A 24,675-nucleotide genomic window follows, 5' to 3' on the forward strand; every position below is an offset into this window, starting at 1 on the left:
TAATGGAATTTCTCTTCATTTTTTAACATAAACTCAAACTATTTCTTCATCTATGATTATTACATGTTGAAATTTTGCATACCAACAAATTTCTTAAAATACAAACCTTTCATCTACATACCTGTAATGGTTTCAGTCGTAAATTGATTTATATTTACCGTGTATTTTCTATCTTACAAGAAAATATATAGCCGCTCATTTACAAAATATTTTCATATCATTTTCGCTCCAAGACCTAAGAATTGGTTCGTTTACTATTTTTTTTTCTTGACATGTTCGTGTGCCTTTATTTTCATATACATTTTATTGAAATGTTTAAGCTGATCATAGATATTGTTAAATATGTCTATGGTCGTCTCATGTGCATCGTCACGACACTTGAGTCATCTATAAATATAGTAAACATGTGTTTCAAAATGTTCCACGAGTTGACATTCATTATATCTATCCCATTTAAGGAAACGGATGGCGATTAAGTCCATAACGCCACTGTGAGTGAGGGACTCATACATTTTAAAACTAAGCAATTACTATGCTTTCTAAGCTATTTTTGCGTAATTTATTTAGTAATGTTAAAATACATACACGCGCGTGTTTTAAAAATATTCGAAATCGCTGCATTGATATATTTTAAGCTATTAAAGAAACATTAACTAAAATTATATGACAATGTACATATTTGTTATAGGTATTTCTCATCGGAGTATAGCCTACTGGACAGGACATATTATAGTGTTTAAATGTGTGCAAATAAAGGCGCAGTCTATTTCAAATCTCATAATCCTACAGGACGGCAATCCGACACGACCGGACAGAGTTCTAGCGCAGGCCCACCAGTTTAAGCGCTTTCTTAAGAACGGGAGTGTAAATACTACGCGTTGACTTTGAACTTGGAATGATACTGAGAATTTCTTAACGGAAAACCCCAGTTATATTGGCGCAACTCGAGGTTTGAACCTCGAACGGTAGCCTTTCATATCTATACAAATAAACAGTGTCTGTCTGAATTTAAAAATAATTGCCTCTTTCAGTTAATATGGCTATTTACCAAAACCAAAACAATCATTTTTTTAATATTAGCTGCTTGCTACTTTATAATTTAAATATTACATATATGTAATTCAAATACGCATTATGTATATTTATTGAAGGATATTCGTCACAAACTGAATTCCACAATGGCGAAGCTGCGGGTTTTGATAATCTTAAATATTACCGTAAATGTGATAGCTCGTAAACGTATATTGATAATACCTGTAACAAAATAAAATTTAAATGTCAGTGTCAACATAATATGTTGTTATTGCCATTGTTTTCTCAACGTCGAATTTGAAAATATAATAAATATTGTAATAAGGATAAAAACTTGACAAGGAATCATAGGAGAACACGTAGATTTTAAAAACAAGAACCACTGATTTTCCTTGTTTCGTTTTTATCAATAAAAAAAATCGTGTTAGCGGGAAAGGGAAACGTCGTAAACAAACCTGCATATGTCGGATTTTTGCACATATAATAATGTCCTCCAGACCGATTTCGGCCACGGCGGCCAATCTCAAGAGAGATTAGCCAACTACGCAGGAGATATTATAGTGCACGAGTATGTGCGTAAACACAAGTGCACTCTCTATTCCCTAACTGTCATAATCCGATAGGTCGGCAATCCGATACGACCGGGAAGAGTTCAGGCGCAGGAGCTTTACGTGCTTTCCGATTCGCGGGAGTGAACTCACTTCCAACTTCCAGACTCCGGACTGTTACTAAGAATTTTCTGATAGAAAAACCCAATAACTTTTTATTGGCCCGACCTGGGAAAGGAAACCAGGACCTCCAGGTCTGCGACCTTACATCATGCCACAAACGAGGCAGTCATATATTAAGTATCCATCTAACGCCCCTAAAGTAGCCTTGTGGAACAAGCACAGCCTAGGAAGAGGAATTTAATGGCCTGTTACTCCACTCTAGGACCGAGATGTCCCTGCATTTATAAACATAAATTTTAGTCAAATATTGCAAGCTCTAACCTGGACAACCGCTTCTCAGTTTTCTACTTAATTTTTCTTATAAATCATCTCATACTTGGCGGGGACGGAAATCGTCGCAAAGAAGAAAGAAAGAATATATCGGATGAAATTCTGACACATGTTTGTATGTCCAGGAAAGCGCATTAGAGCAACATAGTGGGTTAAGCTTCAGAGCTAAATAATTGAGAGCTTAATATTGTGTATTGTTACTAAACATAGTTTTACTGATTATTTTTTACTGCTTACCCTTTCCATGAGGAAATGTTAATGTTTTTAAAGGAGCAAAAGGTACGAATACCTTTAAATAATAAGTTTATTATTTATTTTTCAACTTTTAATTCAGACGTACGACCTACTGATGTAGTCTATTCTACATTCCTATTCCAGTCTATTTCCTTAAATAAGGGCTAAGGCCTTCACCTCTTTTTTTGAGAAACAGCTTTGGAGCTAATTCCACTATGCTGCTACATGCGGGGTGATAGAATTGCAGTGAAATTAGACACATGCAGGTTTCCTCGGGATGTTTTCCTTCACCGTCTAGCACGAGATGAATTTTAAATACAAATTAAGCACATGAAAATTCAGTGGTGCTAGCCCGAGTTTGAACCCACAATCACGAGTCTATATATAGCAGGGTTAGATTTTTTTTTTATAGAATAGGAAGGTGGACGAGCATATGGGCCACCTGATGGTAAGTGGTCACCAAACGCCCTTAGACATTGGCATTGTAAGAAATGTCAACCATCGCTTATAGCCAATGCGCCACCAACCTTGGGAACTAAGATTTTATGTCCCTTGTGCCTGTAATTACACTGGCTCACTCACCCTTCAAACCGGAACACAACAATATCAAGTATTGCTGTTTTGCGGGAGAATATCTGATGAGTGGGTGGTACCTACCCAGACGAGCTTGCACAAAGCCCTACCACCAGTATATATATATATATATATATATATATATATATATATATATATAACCCTGCTATTTAACTAAAACCCTGCTATTTAATTTATAAAAAAATTACACATACTACATAGTTTTATAAATTTGCCCCTTAAATGTATTTTTTTGTGTTAACAGAATTTCAACTGCACGTTTCATTTTAAAACAGCTAGATAATCGTAAAATTTAAGTGCACAGCGGTTTGTGAATAGATACAAGTTTATAAACGAAAGTTAAAATTTTAAAATTACGCCATTTTTATTTGTTCGCTCTTTCACGATTAAATATTACAAACTTTTATTTAACTTTATCTTTTAGTATTTTTTTTATTTATTAGGATACCAATGATACACAATTAAAAACATTCTAAGACAATTAAATATAGTGGAGTTTAACCTTGCACTTGAATTTTAAACAAGTTCGACACACAACCTATTGAAATTAAATGCACACTCGTGGTTATGGTGGCACTATAATCGTATACTAGATTAAATTTTATTCCTTTTTAGTAACATTAAAAAAGGTTGTATTTAAAATATATTAAATAGTTCGAACAAAATACAAATAGCCACATATTATAATGTTTTTATTCGTTTTTATGTGTCGTCACACACACTACGTGTGCAATTTCCATAACACATAAGCACATGATGTTAATTTTATTCTATTACAAATTACTATACAAGTTACTCGAAATATATTATGTTACATATATATAATACATCTACATATATTGTGTATTGTTACTAAACATAGTTTTATTGTTTATTTTTTACTGCTTACCCTTTCCATGAGGAAATGTTAATGGTTTTAAAAGAGTAAAAGGTACGAATACTTTTAAATAATAAGTTTAATATTTATTTTTCAACTTTTAATTCAGACGTTCGAAATACTGATGTAGTCAACAATTTTAAAATTAGCAGCTGAAACAATGAGCTCGAAAAAACATGAACATATTTGAGCCGGTTGGCGTGGTTGGTAGAACACTTGCCTTTCACGCCGAAGGTTGTGGGTTCGATTCCTACCCAGGACAAATATTTGTGTGCATGAACATGAATGTTTGTCCTGAGTCTGGGTGTAATTATCTATATAAGTATGTATTTACAAAAAAAAAAAGTATTATATGTAGTATATCAGTTGTCTGATTTCCATAGCACAAGCTTTGTACAAGCTTAATTTGGGATCAGATGGCCGTGTGTGAAAAATGTCCCAGGATATTATTATTATTATTATTATTATTATATTAATATTATAGCTATTGTTAATAGAAATTTAATTTATACTCAGTGGTTGGGCTTTGTGCAACCCCTGGGGTTAGATCACTTATTCAATCGCTAAAAATCACTACTTAGTATAATTGTTGTGGTCCGATTTTAAAAATGAATGAGCTAGCTAAACTCTTAATGTGATGTCAAAGAATTATTAATATACAGCACCAATGACTATGGCAGATAGAGACCACTTACCCTGAGATACCAAAGTTGACAGTTATAAATAATATCTACATGTATATGTCTAACTAATTAGCACACACAAAATGCTCCGTCGAAAAACAATGACGTAAAAAACTAGTCACTCACACGTAAAATCACGTATCCCACACTAAAACAAATATTAAAAGAAACCTTATATGAAAAACAACGCAACGTAACGTTTCATATAATCCACAATACAAATCGTTTGATTCGCACAATATGTTTGGTAACAGCGACAAATGTTTGCAAAACACGACGCACGGCCTTATTGAGATTACCCGAACAAATGATCTCGCATAAAACCATTGTTTCAACTATTACGTTTCAGCTCACCTAACATATAACATAAATATAAAGTACGAATAAATTTACGGACGATTTTAATCATAAATATATAAACATGTGTACTTGATACATTCAAACATGTTTTTAATTTTGTTTTGCATACTTTAACAGAACTATTATAAATTGCTTGAATTTTCTTTTATATTTTTGCTTTGCTTATGCTGTGTCTGCATATATGTAGTAAGATAGTATTTATTGTTGTATTGTTAAACCATTGAATTAAGCATACCTCTGTAATATACATCTTTGTATTATAGTTACTTTACTTTACTGGTGGTAGGGCTTTGTGCAAGCTCGTCTGGGTAGGTACCACCCACTCATCAGATATTCTACCGCAAAACAGCAATACTTGATATTGTTGTGTTCCGGTTTGAAGGGTGAGTGAGCCAGTGTAATTACAGGCACAAGGGACATAAAATCTTAGTTCCCAAGGTTGGTGGCGCATTGGATATGTAAGCGATGGTTGACATTTCTTACAATGCCAATGTCTAAGAGCGTTGGTGACCACTTACCATCAGGTGGCCCATATGCTCGTCCGCCTTCCTATTCTATAAAAAAAAAAAAAAAAAAAAAAAAAAAAAAAAAAAAAAAAAAAAAAAAAAAAAAAAAAAAAATAAAAAAAAAAAAAAAAAAAGAAAAAAAAGTGTAAATAATACACTGACTACCTCGTTGGTCTAGTGGCTTGATGTATAGATCCGAAGGTCCTGGGTTTAATTCCCAGGTCGGGCCAATAAAAGGTTATTGGGTTTCTCTGGCAGAAAATTCTCAGTAGCAGCCCAGAGTCTGGAAGTTGGAAGTGTGTACAATTTCGCGCCTCGAAAAGCACGTAAAGCACGTCGGTCCTGCGCCTGAACTCTTTCCGGTCGTGTCGGATTGCCGTCCCATCGGATTATGAGAGTTAGAAATAAAGAGTGCACCCGTGTTTGTGCACCATAATATCTCCTGCGTAGTTGGCTAATCTCTCTTGAGATTGGCCGCCGTGGCCGAAGTCGGTCTGAAGGACATTATATTATTATTATAGTGTATTATATTAAAAACTAGAGCTATTTAAAGCACTTATATACTAACTACTATTTTGTTTAATCTAATATTAAAAAGATGAATTTGCGGAGTGCAGCAAGCTTATTATAATGTAAAAAGCATCGTTTTCCTTATAATGTATATTTAATTACTTAATCTTAAAAATCTGCACGAAAATTCTATTCTGACTTTCATATGTCTTTTATAGATAGATTAGGCACAGTGACTAAGAGCTTTTTTTATATCAATAGTTTACACATTAGGCAACTTAATTGAGCTAAATTAAATATATATGAAGAAACTATTACAACATTTCTATTTTATACATCATTTTTATAATGCAAATTCTGACGGATTCTATTTCAAAAATATCGATTCTCTGCCTATACGTAATCGATTGAGACGAGACAATTGCATTTGACATTATCGCGTACGCAAAATAAGATAAATCGATAACTTTACAGTCTTAAGGGGTAAGTTAATCTTACTTCAACTGATGCGTGTACATTTATATATATTTAAAAAATACATTAAGTTCTAATTTGTTTTTTTTCTGATCCAATTCATTTAAGACATTTGTCTAAACATATTATAACGGATAGTTATCGCCAGCGTCACAACGATGCGCCAGTAAGCCAGCCTTACCTTTGCTGCCTTACAAGATAATTATAAAATACTGACTTTAGTCGCTTGGTAGCACACGTATGGCACGAGCTTAAGAGATAATTCCACTGCTCGGTCATTTGTGCTTGACACGGTTGCACACTTTGTACACACGATTTAAAAAAAATGACAAGTATTTCGGCCAGAATGCAGTCTGATTTTAGTTAAAAATTGTTTCATCATTTATTGGACTATATTCAACATTTTACCCCGTCATAAAAAATAAAGCTTTCGAAGCTAAAGAGTTTTAATCAAACGTAACATACTGACGGTTTTAAACTAAATTTATATTAAGTTTTACACTTATCGCGCCTCGAATGTCTACCTCACGACACGAATCGTGTTTATAATAGAAATCAATAAGTATAATATTTATTAATATTTTTTTACCAAGTTATTTGTTAATTTTTTTAATGTATTTTTAACAAAACCGAACATTGGTTTCGTTATAAAATATTTCTATTTGATAAGAAAAATATTGTTGGAAACGCGCTCGCCGCACGATAACTGTTGGTGGAAGCACGCGTCCTTTATTTATGGGACAAGCTCCATATTTTACAAGTACAAGAATTATGTACAACATATGCGATATTTAATTTAAATTATTAAACTATGTTTTATATAATTTAATATAAATTTAATTTAAAAATTTAAATACTAAGACTATGTCATAACCATTACTCTGTTCTATTTATAAATTAACAATGTTCTCGAAATTATTTTAATCGAAATTAAAATTTTCTTTTAGACATATTTGTAACGTAATTCGTTCTCAGTATTCATTAATTACATTAATTAGTTTGAATTAACATGGGTGAAAATTAAATTCCAAGATCGTCCTTAACAAAAGCGTGAAAAAAATAAATCGATCGATCGTTCTTATTATTGTCTTTTTTATAATATTTGTGTTATAGGTAGGTGAACGGCCAAATGGGCCATCTGATGGTAAGTGGTCACCACCATTGACATTAGCGATGTAAGATATATAAACATTCTTTACATCGCTAATGTGCTACCACCCTTGGGAACTACGATATTATGTCAACTACAGAGTTCCACGGGCTCACTCACCCGTGAAACCGAAACTCAACAATAATTATTACTGCTGTTTAGCGGTAGAATATCTGAGTGATGAGTGGGGGCTACTTACTCAGACGGGCTTGAGCAAAACCCTGACCGCCCACTAGTCCACCTAGTCTAATGGCTATTAAGTATAATTCCAGGGTAAGTAAAAGTCTTTGAGATTTCTATCAAGAAATTAGGAAGTCGGCAGTTTTGTACTCCTCCCTGCGTCCGTGATTGATTGCCGAGTCATATTGCCATTCCATCGGAAGAGTACATATGTACTAATTATTATCTGCCCAAAATTTTGTAAAAGCATACGCATTATACGTACGTAATGATAATGATTTGTACAATAACTTAAATTTATCTTCTCTATATCGCTCAAGGAAATGCAACAATGGAATTCAAACAGATCCTTTATAGTCATTAGCAAGTCAATCAATGTAGTGATTCGCATTGAGGAATTCCTTATCATGTTCATTAATTACATCTTACGTGTACAAGTATATACTCGTATGGTAAAAAATTTCATTTACTCACAACTGACAAGTGCGTCTGAGCTTATGGCCTAGTGGTTAGAAGACGTGAATCCCAAACGATGATCATAGTTCAAACCCGGGCAAGCCACAATTAATTTTCATGTGCAAGCCATAATTAAATTCACGTTATGTTCGGCGATAAAAGAAAACATCGCGAATAATTCGATTGAAAATTTTCCACGTGTATGCACCAATCTGCATTGGAGCAGAGTGGTGGAGTAAGCTTTGATACCTCCTCAAAAAAGGAGAGCGTGTCGATTGCTTTACACCAGGCAAGTCAACGGTCAAACGCTGGCCTATAAATAAATAAAAAAGAGAATACCTTAGCCCAGCGGTGGGACATTTACAGGCTGTTTTTTAGTTCACTTTACTCACAACAGTTGGACATTCTTTGAACCTTAACATAGATAGAATAATGTAGATAAACGTTTGGAGGCGAATTGTTCTGCCATAATATTTAATATATTTAATAATTTGTCTCTATGATACGCAAGATATTCATGACAATATAAACACACAAAAACAACTAAAAAAAACAAACAATTAAACGATTTAAAAAAACTTAAAAATTTGGAGAATTGTCAAAATTAACTTTCAGTAATAAAAATAATCGTGATTATTATAACAACTTGAAATGGAAAGTGCAAAAACAATGAAAATGATTTTAGATACTATATGAGTAATTTTTAAGTTGTTACTTTTATCGAGCGTAAAGCCGTATACACAATATGCGTATAATATGTAAAGCTATGCCGAAATAATTTACGGCTAGCACGTACATTAACGATGAATAGATCGCTAGTCTCCGGAGCAGCACGGTATTCACTTGTATATTCTTTAAGAATATATGTGATACAATATTTTCTAAGTACTTAGAACGTAGAGTCTTAACGCTTAGTTCTAAGACTGGAGTAGGAGTGTTGAAAATATAATCCGAGAAGTCAGGATCGAATCTACGACTTTCACATTCAAAAACCAAGGAGCTATTCACATTTTAAACATATTTGACTTTCCATTTCTTGATATTTCTCGTTCATACGCGTTCACACTCCGTACGATATACGCTCCAGTATTCGCTCCAATAATTAATTAAACCTCTATTCACAACGTGCTCGTAATGGTTCGAAACAGAAACAGAAAAATCATTAGCTATCTTTTTCTTAAGCATTGTGTACGCGAATTCAATACGGTTGCGTGTTAACTTTAGATAGCATCGAAGCTAAACTCGGGTACACTACTATGACTTCATCTATGTTAACTATCCTATTATCTATAATAATATTATAAATGCAAAAGTAACTCTGTCTGTCTGTTTGTCTTTGTTAGTTGTTACGCTTCAACGGCTAAGCTACTGAATAGATTTCGTTGAAATTTGGTATGAAGCAAGCTCGAACACTAAGAAAATACATAAGTTACTTTTTTAAACCTAATACCTGAAACCACGAGAAATATGCGGGCGAAGCTACGGGCAAACCCTCATGTATAATAAAGCAATGCTTCTTTGCAATATATCACCGTATATTAAAATAAGTATTAGTTTTGTTATTAAATCAACGAAAGGTCTCGTGTCCTATGTATTTCTGTCACATGTATATACACTGACCCGCTCCAAAACTTTCCTAAACAGGAAATGAAGCATTTGTCCAGCTGTGGAATATTTATATGGCCTCCGGGTACTTAACTATCCTATTATCTATAATAATATTATAAATGCAAAAGTAACTCTGTCTGTCTGTTTGTCTTTGTTAGTTGTTACGCTTCAACGGCTAAGCTACTGAATAGATTTCGTTGAAATTTGGTATGAAGCAAGCTCGAACACTAAGAAAATACATAAGTTACTTTTTTAAACCTAATACCTGAAACCACGAGAAATATGCGGGCGAAGCTACGGGCAAACCCTCATGTATAATAAAGCAATGCTTCTTTGCAATATATCACCGTATATTAAAATAAGTATTAGTTTTGTTATTAAATCAACGAAAGGTCTCGTGTCCTATGTATTTCTGTCACATGTATATACACTGACCCGCTCCAAAACTTTCCTAAACAGGAAATGAAGCATTTGTCCAGCTGTGGAATATTTATATGGCCTCCGGGTACTTACTATATAAACATATATTAAAAAAAATCTTGGTTGAAGTCATATCGAGGTAACGTTTTCCTTACGTTTAAAGATTAGAGAAATTCTTACGCAGCTAAAGAAAGTTGCTGAAAATAATATATGATATAAAGTGTACAAAAATATTTGTTTTTATAATCGCGAATGATTGATTAAGATTGTATTTACAACATCGGAATAAAACATAATATTATGATATTTATATAACTCAAATGATTTTTCAAAAATAGAATCGCTACTTTCAAGGTCCCGACTATCATTTCCTTATTTGTTCTTTAAATATTGACCAACTTAAAGATCAAGGGCTTAATTAAAAATTTAAATGTATTTTTCCAATAAATAAATTATGCGAAAAAAAAAATACATAGTTCTATTCGATTCGAGAAAATATATATAATTTTGTAGATTATTTATGTGTCCTTTATCGATAATTATTGTATTTTGAATAGCGATTTTTAAGAAAATAAATACATTTTTTTTTAATTTTGTTTACTTTGTTAAGGCACAAACAACAAGACACCAAAACTGTTTAAATAATGTATCAAAATTATTGACAAAACAAATGGGAACAAAACAAGCACAATTTATTTAAAAATATCTGCATCATATTCTATTTTTAAATATAAAACATTCAAAAAATAACAGGAAATGTTTTCTTGTCAATTACATAATTTATAAAATTAAAACAACTCACCAACCCATATAAATGACATACGCGTAATTAAAACATAAGAGTGAGGATTAAAATCAATTAAAATAAAAATCTCATAAAACTACAAGTCGCTACAATATCATGTGTCTGGGGGTCTGAAGACACATATACCTAAACCACGTCAAACGGCTGTATGAACGGCCTTTACAAATTTAGACCCGGGATCCATACCTGCGAGCTTTAATGAATAAATCAACTAACAATCAGCCTCTATTTAAATAATATAATCATTATTAAACAGCATAATTTCAATATTATCTATATTTAAATATAAAACAAATGGGAAAAAACAAACAAACACTAAATTTTAAGTGAAGTTAGCTACAACGCATTAATGAAAACCGCACTCAAATCCATTAAGCCGTTTCTAAGATTCTATAGCGTAAACAAACGCACAGACAAAAATTCTAACAATCATTGTTTTCGGTTCTATCGCGTTGATAAAAGGTAATAGTTTTACTCATATATCTTCCATGTACAGACAGCGATCAGTTACAGATTAAATATTTATATTTTTAGTTCTATATTGATATCTGGCGCATATTTATGTTTAATTTTTGGTTTTTGCCAAACTAATGTGAGTCTATTAGCTCGGATTCGAACCCGCGATCGTCGGTTAAGATTCACAAATGCCGTCACTCGGATCATCTCGCTTTAATATTTTGCTTACCAGTTGATTCAAAAACGCTTGTTGAAGTTTTGAAGCCTAATTTAATTCGGAATATAGTTTATTTCAATTAAGATAATTAGAAAACTTAAATTCAACAGATGAAGATTTAAAGATTTAATTCATAGTCATTAGTTGTAAACGAGAAATTTATGACGAGACTTGCATTCGTCGAAAGAGAGTTTTAAGATATATGTATCATTCCATTCAGAGCAGCGTCATCGCTTCCGCTTCACATCAAAGTACCGATCTTAACAAAAAAAAAAAAAACAAAGCCGTTTGACATTAACAGATACTTAATACTTTGTTTCTTTCTAATTAGAAAGAAGTAAAGTAGTAAGAGCACAATATTTAATTGCGTTAATCCTATACACATAAGTAACGCTATCTTTATAATAATCATAAAATACAATATGTTTTGTATGTACTCGTACTTTATTCGAATATAATTTTTGTTTGATTCTCTGATTACCTTATTCAAAATTATTTTTCCATGATGCTGTGAATAAAATGATTATTCAAGAAATTTTACAAAGACAATGATCAACGCATAATAATAATGTGTGGCGCGTGGGACGTTCGGTAAGCAACTAATAGCCCTTGGGACATTGGTGGGGTACGGGGGGAACACCTTATATTCATTAGTAAAGTTACTTTACTAATGAATACAGGAATTTAAAGCTCGTCAATGTAACCTTGTTGTCTTTTTCCTTCTTTTAGATATCATTAATTATTTTTATGTTGTTTGTTTAATTTCATAGTATTTTCCCTGCCCAGACCACAACGCTTTTTCTTTACGAAAAAAATGGCAAAATTTTATCCGACACATTAATATTGCGTCGCAATGTTTTCTTTCACCGCCAAGCCTGAGTTGTATTACATACTTCAATGAAACTTGTCTGGATTCGAACCTGTTATCTTCGGTTAATATTCGTGTGTTCAGGCAACTGGGTCGACTCGGCTCCATAACTAGTATTGCATTATATATGATTCAGCCAATGCAATCCCATAAGCAATAATCATTGCAATGGTTTCCCAGCAGGTTTAATATCTAAAAAGCGTTTCGATTTCTATCTACAATAAAAATAGAACGTCACTACTGTGACGTCACTGTAAGTTTCACCGCATTATCACGATTGGGTCGCCTTTTCAACCCGAGTAACTCGGAATCATTCAAGAAGAAGTATTTTCTAAAGAAATTGTAATATAATTATTATTAGCGACAATACATATAATGTTCATCTGAAAGTATAAATGGCCGAAAAAAAGCATTTATACATACATATACACCAAGTTAACGCACTTCCAAAGAAAGTGAGATGAGTTAAATTGAAACAAAATATGTATATGTCCGTAACAAATCAAAAACTAGAAAACTATTTAGCGCCTGCGGTTTGTAAGCGCCCGCTTGTAACGGGGAGGGGAGCAGAAGCTAGGTGTGTATATTCCTAAGCCCCTGTATACTATTTCTGAACCTCTGACGATGTGTTTGCATAATGTCATGATGATTATTGTTTTTAAGTCGTGAAAACGTAATAAACAGACAAACTAAATTTTGTATTTATAATATTCGTTAGAATTGTTGGCAACACTGGACTTAAGATCTCATAGTTAACAGCGCATTGACAATGTAAGAATGGGTGATGGTTCGTTTAAGGTCAATGTCTACAATCAGAAGTCACTTACCATGAAGTTTCCTTTTAAATATAAGTACCTAGCATAGTAACAATGTTTTGAAATATACAACAAAAAAAAAGCAAACACGTGTAAGGTTTACAAAAATATTATGACACGAATGAAATATTTATACACTTGTATGTTCAACTATAAATATGTAGATGAATATGCAAAGAAAGGTAAATAAGAAATAATTAAATAGGAAGAATACTTCATACGTGCTAGGGTCAAGATAATAATTTAGTCTTTAGTGATATACAAACTCAGATCAGAACATATTTTTTTTAAATAAAATAGATTAAAAATAAATATTAATAATAGACGTAGTATAACCGTGACACACTATTTAAATAAATAAGCTTCTATTAGTGAGAATCTTCATATAGATTAAAATTATTATTTCATACAAAAAACGTTTTCTCGGTACATTAACAAATAAACGTTTCGACACCACCCAAGCTACAACGTTACAAATAATCAAACTCGCACAGATCTTAGTCTGAACTCTCTCACGGTCTAAGATCACTGTAGCCAAGCATTTGAGCCTGCGGGTTAGTTCAAACTACATAAAGCCGAATAATAGCCGAGATGGACTAGTGGTAAGAACGCGTGAATCTTAACCGATGATCGTGGGTTCAAACCCGGGCAAGCACCACTGAATTTTCATGTGCTTAATTTGTGTTTATAATTCCTCTCGTGCTTAACGGTGAAAGAAAACATCGTGAGGAAACCTGCATGTGTCTAATTTCGTTGAAATTCTGCCACATGTGTAGTCTACCAACCCGCATTGGAGCAGCGTGGTGGAATAAGCTCCAAACCTCCTCCTCAAAAGGGAGAGGAGGCCTTAGCCCAGCAGTGGGACATTAACAGGCTGTTACTGTACTGTACTGTACTGTACATAAAGCTTATCATCTACCGGGCAATAGCTACGATATAATGCTTCCTGTATTATTTTTTATATCGAGCATTATCTCTTTATGACTGACGTATAAGTTTATTAACCACGAAATAACAGGGCATGGTGTTGGTTAGCACAAATACCATCACTTAAGAATCCCACATAACCCAGTCCCTACGCTAAGGGAGCGAGTGAAAAGAAAAAACCATCACTAGAGATTATAAAACAAAGTCTCTCCGCCACGTATGTCTGTCTGTAAACGCGATAAGCTCCAAACCTACAGAACGGATTTCCATATGATTTTTATGATAAATGCCTAAGTGTATAATTCATTACTTTCGTGTAAAATAACTGAAATACATATACATTTATACATACAAATATAACTCATCCTTTTGATGTGTAACTAAAAATCAACTAATAAATGGAAACGCTTATTTGATTTCTGTTATATGTAAAGTTTGGAGCAAATATCATTAATGTTTTTTTTTTTATATTTTTTTTTTTTATAGAATAGGAAGGCGGACGTGCATATGGGCCACCTGATGGTAAGTGGTCACCAAACGCCCTTAGACATTGGCCTTGTAAGAAATGTTAACCATCGCTTGCATCACCAATGCGCCACCAACCTTGGGAACTAAGATGTTATGTCCCTTGTGCCTGTAATTACACTGGCTCTATAATTATAGCCAATATTACGAGTAAGGCGAAGACAATACATGAAAATTACGTCAAATATCAAAACGTCAGAATCGTACGTCCCTTTATATCATTTTTGTCGGTTCAGTTTTAATATTCGGTAAAATAACAAGTAATCAATATGAAACTTTATTTATTGATACAAATAATTTCATTTTAAATAAAATTGATTTGATTATGCTCTTATGTATGTTCAGATGAACAATGTTATTGTGTTACTGATTTGCGTTGAGTTACCAGAGGAGAGATTACCTTACAGTGAAACCTGTACTCTTGACCAACGAATGGCCTCTGATAGCTTCGTCAAGTTTCACAGTCACCGTCCGCGCCGCATCTTTAGGTCGACTTAGATTGTAAGTAATAAATTTATGCTTACAATAATATCGTATTCTATGATGACCAAAAATAACACGAGGAAACCTGTATGTCGAAAGAGTACATATACGAAACATGAATACGAAATATGATACGATTACATTTAACAAAAGGAAGTATAAAATAGAGCTTCGTTGATGGAAATCATACAAATATTATAAAGAGGTTCGTTCAGAAAACCTATCCGAGTTATATGAAAGTTTCATATAATTTCAGTTTTTTATAGTTTAAACGTTGTATGTATAAAAATATGTAATACATTGCATATTTTTTAAGATAATGGGAGAGAAAATTTACAGTCTGAACTCCTTCTAAAATTACACAATATACACGAAAACTTTGTATTCTTAACTTAGTTTTTTTTTAAAAGAAACCGGGCATGTAAATGCCTTCACTCCTGATAGTAAGTAGTGGAGTCCAAACGCGACGACGGTCAGTACAGTTAGAAAAAATGTTCTGCACTAGCTAAACCCCGCCTTGCCGGCCCGCAAGTTGAGGCATATAATTCATAATTTTTCGCCAGATTATAGCTGGCTGCATTTATTATAAACTAACGATTCTTACAATTATCCGGTAACATACATACATAAATTATAATCAATATAACTGTCACTGTCCAGACAATCTGAATTCAAATATTCCAAAATCATTAGGAAACGATGGGAGCATTAATGCCGCTGCATCATACGATAATAATTTATACGGTATCTATTTTTAAATTGGATATGAATTAAATATACGTTTAAGTAAATCCTAATTGTAAATAAATTTCTATAGAAAATAAAGTATTACTGTAAGCCAGTTTCCTTGTAACCAGTGAAAATTAGGGAGTAGTTAGAAAAATAAAATCAACATAAATACACATATTTTTATTAACGTCTAGAGAGACCGAGAAATGAGGTTGAAAAATCCTCAGACGACAATATTGTACCCGTATAATATATTATTGTATCATTGATAACCGTCAGCAATCATGAAGCGCTTGATAACAACGAATTACACAAATTTATAACAGTCTGATGGGATCAACATAGAATCCAGTTTTCAAGTGCAAGTCCCAAAGTATTCATTTGTTGACCGGTTCAATTACAAACGCTTACACACTGTGCGCATCGAAACAGGTTTAAAGCGTCTTGTTTTATATCGAATTCAATCGCTATCAGAATATAAAACAGTATTATAATATTATAGAAGACAATATAATGAGTTTTATTATTATTGTCATAAAATTTATGCAGATGGTGTTTCATATTATAACAACATAAGCATTTTTATTTTATTCTTGAAGCAAATTAATTGTTTAAAAGACATAAAAAACTGGTGGTAGACAAAACATAATGTATGTTTGTATTTGAATTGAATGTAATTATAAAATGAATAAACTCTCCTTTTGAGGATAAGGTTTGGAGCTTACTCCACCACGCTGCTCCAATGAGGATCGATGGTTTCCTCATAATATTTTCCTTCACCACCGAGCAAGAAACGAATTACAAACTTAAATTAAGATCATGAAAATTCATCCGTGGCCACTCCACCACTGTAACTGTAACCACTGGGCCATCGGGCCTTTTTTATGTAAATTGAGACCGAGATAATTTCATTACAACAAAAACAACCTAGTGTGTAAAAACCTTAGATAGGATCTCAAGTAATGAGCGCTCTTGTTGTATCTCAAGTACGGGTATAAATAAAGGCATCCGAGGCGCCAGCCGTTGAATGCATTATTGATTTTTGTTTATTTTAGAACTAGCAAAGTGTGGATTTCTTTTCACCGCTACAAAAAGTATTTTTATAGCGAAAACTCGTTCGTGTTTTTTTTATCGAATGTTATTTTAATCCTGGCAATAGGTTCAATGGAACTTTATTACTTTGTTATTTGATATTGTGTTCTACACTTGCATTGAATTCATTGCAAAATGCGTTCTATAAAACTTTATGAGCCGAGCCTTAAATGCAATAAATAAATATGTTATTGTAACGAAATATATTATCAGTTTATTATTTTATGAATGACTAGCTATGCCATAATGGCCGACATGCGTTAGCAACGCATCTCTTTCAATTATGTAATAAATAACGATACGACACGATAATGTTAGATTACAAGAAACCCTTACGCAAATATCAATAACGATAATTATTGATATTGTTGTGTTCCGGTTTGAAGGGTGAGTGAGCCAGTGTAATTACAGGCACAAGGGACATAAAATCTTAGTTCCCAAGGTTGGTGTCGCATTGGCTATAAGCGATGGTTGACATTTCTTACAATGCCAATGTCTAAGGGCGTTTGGTGACCACTTACCATCAGGTGGCCCATATGCTCGTCCACCTTCCTATTCTATAAAAAAAAACGGCACAACCTTTCAACTTAATGGGATGAACGATGCCTGAATTCAAAGAATACTAATATTATATTTATATATATGTACATAGATACGTGTCTATGATTTGGTAAACATCCAAATTAGTTCGCAAAGTAACAATCTGCTTTGGTTACAACAGGAAATAGTGTTTATACTATAGCGTACATATCAGAGGAGCCACCGAGGAATGCTTCAACTTTTATCAAAGTATAATAATATAACCCCGTGGGTAAGTGCTGTTCTGTATTTCTCAACTTTCCTTTCTACAAAACACAACATTCTTCAACAATCCTTTGAATACTTCGTAGTTGCTTATCTTGTTTTATGGCCACTTAAATATGACTCTTTTAACGACAATTCTGTCTTGTTACATTGTCGACAAATGACTAAAGCTAGCTACAAAGATTTTAAACACGAGGCTTTCATATTTTTTAATAGTCAATATTAAATTAACTTAAAAAATCTATACAAATTAATAAACGCTTTAGACAATTTTAAAGACATTATGAAATGTTTTTTGCCAATACATCAAAATATGTTATAATGTAAAAGTTTATAAAAACGTAGGGAGCTACTAAAGCATTTACTTACCTAATTAAAGAAAAAAAACATATATATATGTTTGTAATAATATGAAGTATAATTACACGCTTAATAAAGTTTGATTAAATACATGTACATTTGAAATTACCTGTTATTTTGTTAGGACGTTTAGTCGATTGGAAAAAAAAGTAAATAATTCGTTGCACGAATATACGTTTGTACACAAACTAAAAGTAGAATATAAGTACAAATGCAATCAATCGTAAAGTCACACGAGTTACAACTCAAGAAACACGCTCTACTAAACGTAATAAATATTACGAACAATTCGTAAAACTTATTGAAAACAAATAAAATATTGAATCATTGACTTTTCACAAAAATATTTGGATCAGGGTCGAAATGACTTTCCACCGGACGAACACTTTCACTGTACATTACAAAATGTAAAAATACCCGCATGATATGTAAGCAAAATTTAATGTTCTGCAATTTTAGTCCTTAATCGGTGTGCACAAAGAGAGTAAATTAGCTTAATACACCCCGTATTAAAATCGCGTAGGGACAATTTCCCTTTCGCAATGCCTACATTAATCTACATCGGTAGTTAACAACAAATGATTACGAGTGACTATAATAATATAATGACAATAACTGTTTGTTCTGTTCCAGTAACTTCTACGAATATTTCAATTCTATGAAAATCATGCTCGCTCGCTCTGTGTATTATTTAAGGTTTTGTGTTGTCTGGCTGGGTAACACCCACTCATCTGTATTGTTGTGTCCCGGTTTGAATGGTGAGTGAGCCAGTGATCAATTCAGAAGAGAGTCCAACGCATTGACTGTGTAAATAGCAAATTATATAATTATTGTAATGCCAATGTCTATGGACGATCGTCAAAACTCATCGATAGGTTTCCTATTTTTTCTTTATTTTATATTAAACCCGACCGAAATGAAATTATCAAAACCTGAAGAACTTGTCAGTTTACGCTTGGCGTATAGCCGTTGCTAATATAATTTAAATGTATATGTATTCCCTTGTAGTGGATTAGCACGAAATAATATAATATAAGCATCCAAATGCTATTTATGAGTCATTAGCCCAGCAGTGGAACATTTACAAGCTATTAATTACTAATTTTTTATGTATTCTTCGAATATTTTATATTTCGATGCTTTTTTTGTAATGTTATAAATATTTATCACATGTTTTAAAGTGTGTGACTGTGTATGTACGTATAATACGTTCACACACATTCACGCTTGATGTTAGTTAGGTATATAAGTCGTATTTATTTGGTGTCACCACTCACTAGATTTTATATACGCACTTGACCAACATTTTTTTTTAAAATACAAACGGGTATTTTAAAAAATTTGCTATCTCATACTTTGCTATCTCTATAATTAATAAAATAAATATTTTTTCAAATGTCATACAATGTAATAATGAAATATCATTCAAAATCGTCTTCAAATATTTTTATACAAAAGCAAAAAAAATACTAAGAACATCATTATAAATTTCATTTTTTATCAGAGAATTAGAATACCGCATGAATTTAAAAAAATATCAAATATGATTTCAATTATACGGTTACATTTTGTACTATTTGTATATATAATTATCAGGAATTTGAAATAACATCCGCATCTAGTTGAATTTTATCAGCAATAATGTGAAATGGCAGGAAACGTTATTTGTGTCTTCCTATCAACGTTATATTGTTATCGACAGAAAAAAAATATCTCAGTTACGCATACGACGGCGCATTCTGAAACTCTTATTATCATTTCGTTTTTATAATATCGTGATAATGTTTTCGATAATTATACATTAAAGATTATTTTGTAGATTGACGTGAAACATTTTTTTATCACTAACTGAAAACACAAATTTTAATTAGTAAAAGTAAAACTTATAATTTATATTCATAATAATTATTAACAAAATGCCTAGTATGTACGATTTTTTTAGTAAAAATTTTGTTTAATATTAAGAAGCGTTAAGCTTGCTTATTGATTGTCAAGAAGAAATAGCACAATTCGATAATAAATGCCTCATAAAGAAAGAGAACAAGAAAGAAAGAGAACAAGAAATATTGGTAGGTGTAAGAAATTTATCAGAATATTATTGCATCAAATTTATTACGTTTGTACTTTTTAATTTCATTTCTTGTTTTCTCCTTCACATCAGCGAGTTTTTTTTCTGTTACATTTATGTTTTCAATATGGTTTTTAAAATTTTATTTTACCATTCATCAATTATAACCGTCTATCTTTTATTTACAACTACGTACTTGTGCAAGTTGAAACAAAATGCATCAATTACAAATACAATAAAAAAACAATGTATATTATTGAATAATTATTTCCAATAAAATATTCAATAAATATACCGAAAAAAATCGTACAGCAAAATGTTGCCAACTCGCATGACACAACATCGCTTGATATCGAATAATAAAAAATAAGTGGAACGAATAAGCGGCACCATTTTACTTAAACGTGTTTGCACTACAAAAACTTAATAAGCTCATTATCCAGTACATTCCCACGTCCGTCCGGCTCGGAAATGTTTGAAATAATTACCCACTACACAGCACGACATAAGACGTTATGTCATATCATAACTAATTCATATAATTAGACTCATCTCAGCATCTTCATTTCAACACAACCAATTTCAAGACGGATATTCAAGATAAGCCGGTTGGCGTGGTTGGTGGATGCTTGCTTTTCACGCCAAAGGTTGTGGGTTCGATTCCCAACCAGGACAGATATTTGTGTGCATGAACATGTCTGTTTGTCCTGTGTCCGAGTCTGGGTGTAATTATCTATATAAGTATATAAATATATATTTACAAAAGAAAAATAGTGTATGTAGTATATCAGTTATCTGGTTTCCATAGTACAAGCTTAATTTGGGATCAGATGGCCTTGATATTATTATTATAGTATAATTGATATTTATAGGATAGCTTTTATACAGGTAATAATGTCTAATCGCAGTGTAAAAGTCTAATAAAAATAGAAGGAAAAATCGATGATGTTATGCTTAACGCTTTAATGTTCACCAAAGATCATCAAAATCATCACGAAGTTAAACTATCACATATAAAAATTGATACATTAATATGAATAGAAAACTTATTCTGATCGAATTAGTTTCACACGGACAAATTGATCTATTAAAATGAACGAACCCTCATGTATTTGGCAAACAAAACAAAACCATAAATACGTAACTAATTCATGCGGTGACAGAAGACAACTCGTCACGGGGCATTAAACTTTTGTTCGTTGTACTGCAATGCAGATTTGTGACATGTGTGGAGTATGTGGTCCAATCAGAGGGCGACGATTACGCACAAATTATCGAAACATTTTTTAAAATTCAATGTTATTTAAAAAAATCTTATTTTAATATATATTGATGGTAATATCATCTTCTACTCATCGATTTATTAGCAATAATATTTGACTTATTAATAATATTGGAATTTTAAATCCAAAGAAATGAAGGAACAACATATAATTATAATATAAAAACTAAAGAACTCCTCTTAAAAACAAAAACTAAAATGTTCTAAAAGTAAATGTAAACTGTGTAAGAAGAACAAACCGTGACTTATTTTAGGCGACAATGTACCATTTAAAACGTCTTAAGCTAAATAAATGTCTGCTTGAAAACAATAATCCAAACTTGGAGGGATTAAATTATTCCGACACACAAATAGCTTCCATCTCAAATGCGTGCGTAAGAAAAGCTCTGAAGACGCATTGCATTGTATAATTAAACACCTCGACAGGGTTCAAGGCGAATTTATGGCGATTGTACCAAACGGGTTGGTAAAAAGGGGTCCTATTACAGCTGTTCGACCTGAATCCTAAATTGCGTTGATAGGCCTGATATCTAGTGACCGATACGCATAATTCTGATTCCCTTCAAAACGTTATTTTTATATTTATTTTAATAGCAGATAAAAATCACTCATGGAGTGATTAAGTATTTTATATCAGTACTTGGTTATCTACTTGAACTAAAACAATTGGATAATATTTGAAATATTTTTATAACAATTAATAGAGCTTTTAAGAATTTACTATTTTTATTTATCTGCCAATCTTGGTATTTTTATAACAGACAAAGACGGCATTGATGAAAGCCTTCAAAGTAGACAGTTCGTAACATCCGACGGATGTCATTGACATAAATGTGTAATCAGTCGATTGCACCTTCCTAGTAGCTTTTAAAAGGTATCTAACTCTAGGCTTATTTCACTTTAAAGGTATCTAAATTTGTTGAAATATCTATGAAACAATTTTTCTCTTAGATTTGTCAGATAAATATTTCTATATACCTAATAATGTTACAACCAACGATTGACTTGTTCCCCGAAAATCTACAACCTATAACTTTAATGGAATGTTAACTTTTAATTAAACAATATTTTTTCTAGAATTTCATCAAACAAGACGGGTTTTTATATACATTTTCACTCATAACTTACAAGAACTTAATGTATAAGCCAACATCACTCAAATTCTTATTCCATATTAGACGCGAAAAACATGATCTAATTATACCTACATATTTGCAATTCTCTCACAAATAGCGTCAAAGTAATTATCCTCTATAGCCGATGAGTATCTAATTACAGTTTCATGGTATTAGGGAAGAAAAAAATATACCTATTACGAAAATGTAATTAGCAAAAATTTTAAGGAAATTGTTATTAAGCGTCAGTCGAATGAAATTTAAATTTATTATCATTATATTTGAAATTTAAAGTGAAAGACGTATTAACAAGTCTTACCATATTAGTGATAAACATAGAACAGGTATGTATCGAAGTGATATCGTAATATATTTACTTATATTACTATATAGTTATATCTAATATCTGTCGCGAACATCATAAAAAAGCTTTGTTTAAGTTTAAGCTTTATGATTTCAACAGTTATTAACAGTTAACAGTTAACAGTATTTTAACAGTTTTGCCGTAATTGAGTAACAAACGCCCAAGTACAAATTTTCGATTATTTCAAATGATATAATAAGTCTTATTAATACTGAAATAAAATATAGCCTATATATGTTGCTTCTGGATCAAGAAGCTTTCTAATGACGAAGGAATTATTAAAATTCGTTCAGTAGATTCAGAGTGTATCGATTACAAAGAAACAAATCCTTCTTAGTTTAGAGAATATAATACAATTATTATTTTTTTAGGTTGTTACCTCTCAAGAAAAACACACGTCACGTCACGTCGTCGATACTATTGCACTAATTAAAATCATAAAATATGCAAATTAACCATTAATTTCAATCATATCACTAATACAATTATCAAAATTGGATTCATATAATGTGCAATGAAGGCTCACATTTACATCTAATTATATCAACATGAGTCGGAATTTTGCCAGCGCTTCAACTAAGCCTTGGGGTCTTACCGAGGGTTGGTCATAAATAGAGCTGCCAATCTTTCAGTTTCCACTCGGTTTCTATGTATTTGAATGATGCATCGTAGAGCTCTGGACTAGCACCATACTCGGGGTTTCCAATCCTATCTCGACGAGATTTGGAGTTTAAGTAAAACTATGTCAGAACGTTCGACATGAAAACATTTCAATCAATTACTTTTATAACGAGTAGGTATAAATTGTTTTTTCTTAGAAAACTACTATTCGTTTATTTAAAAGCAAGCCGTTTGATTTACATTGGTAACGGTGTCAATTATATTGTATGCTAACTCTTGACTAAGCTAATGTGACCGAATCTACTATCTCTTTTAACCTTCTCCGTGAAAAAGGGATAGTAATATTTTTATTACTCTCCCTTTTTTATAATATTTTTAATCCTGCCATTAAAATGAATCACGTTGACTGAACGTTGTCTATTCAATATTTTTGATTATATTTTAATTGAATACCGTTTATTCGCAAATCTCCTTGACATGTCGCTGACCTTAACGATGTTTCATCGTGCGCCAACTCATCGTGCCTACTTTAAGCTTATAATCATCAAACAAACAATCCTTTTCCTTTATTACCGTCACATAGCCACTTGTTTCTTTGTAATTATTAATTCGATATATCGATTATTTTATTCTTTTTAATAAATTAAAATTATATAAAAAAATGTATTCCGTTGATTATTAATAAGTAATGATAGTAATAACAGATAACTATCAAAATAGTGAAAAACGATAATATAACTATAGATCTATTTTGATAAATCCAAGAATTTAATTTAATTGATTACAAAATTATAAATCAATTCTTTCGGACATTTTTCCATAACGCATTTAATCATTAGATGATAATTTATAATTATCACCAACATTATCAGTAAGTGACGGGGAATCTAGAATCTTGATAATAAAATAATTTGTAAACTAAACATAATTATAGTTAGTAAAATTATTAAATAAATATTTCAAACGTATTTCACTATGATAAGAGGTAATACTTCTTTCCGTTGGAATTATTTAAAAAAATGAGTATAAACGTTTGACGAATGGCTTGGAAGAGAAGAT

At 32.0% G+C, this 24,675-nt stretch overlaps 1 protein-coding gene across 8 annotated transcripts in view; it reads right to left on the bottom strand.

Annotated features, from left to right (window-relative positions):
* The window catches only part of LOC126773790 (putative polypeptide N-acetylgalactosaminyltransferase 9), a 186,807-nt gene that overhangs the window by 117,260 nt on the left and 44,872 nt on the right, over nt 1-24,675 (bottom strand). The gene's annotated exons all lie outside the window — the stretch shown is intronic.

This window comes from Nymphalis io, chromosome 15 (genome assembly GCF_905147045.1).
Source record: "Nymphalis io chromosome 15, ilAglIoxx1.1, whole genome shotgun sequence".
In the NCBI taxonomy this organism is placed as follows: domain Eukaryota; kingdom Metazoa; phylum Arthropoda; class Insecta; order Lepidoptera; family Nymphalidae; genus Nymphalis; species Nymphalis io.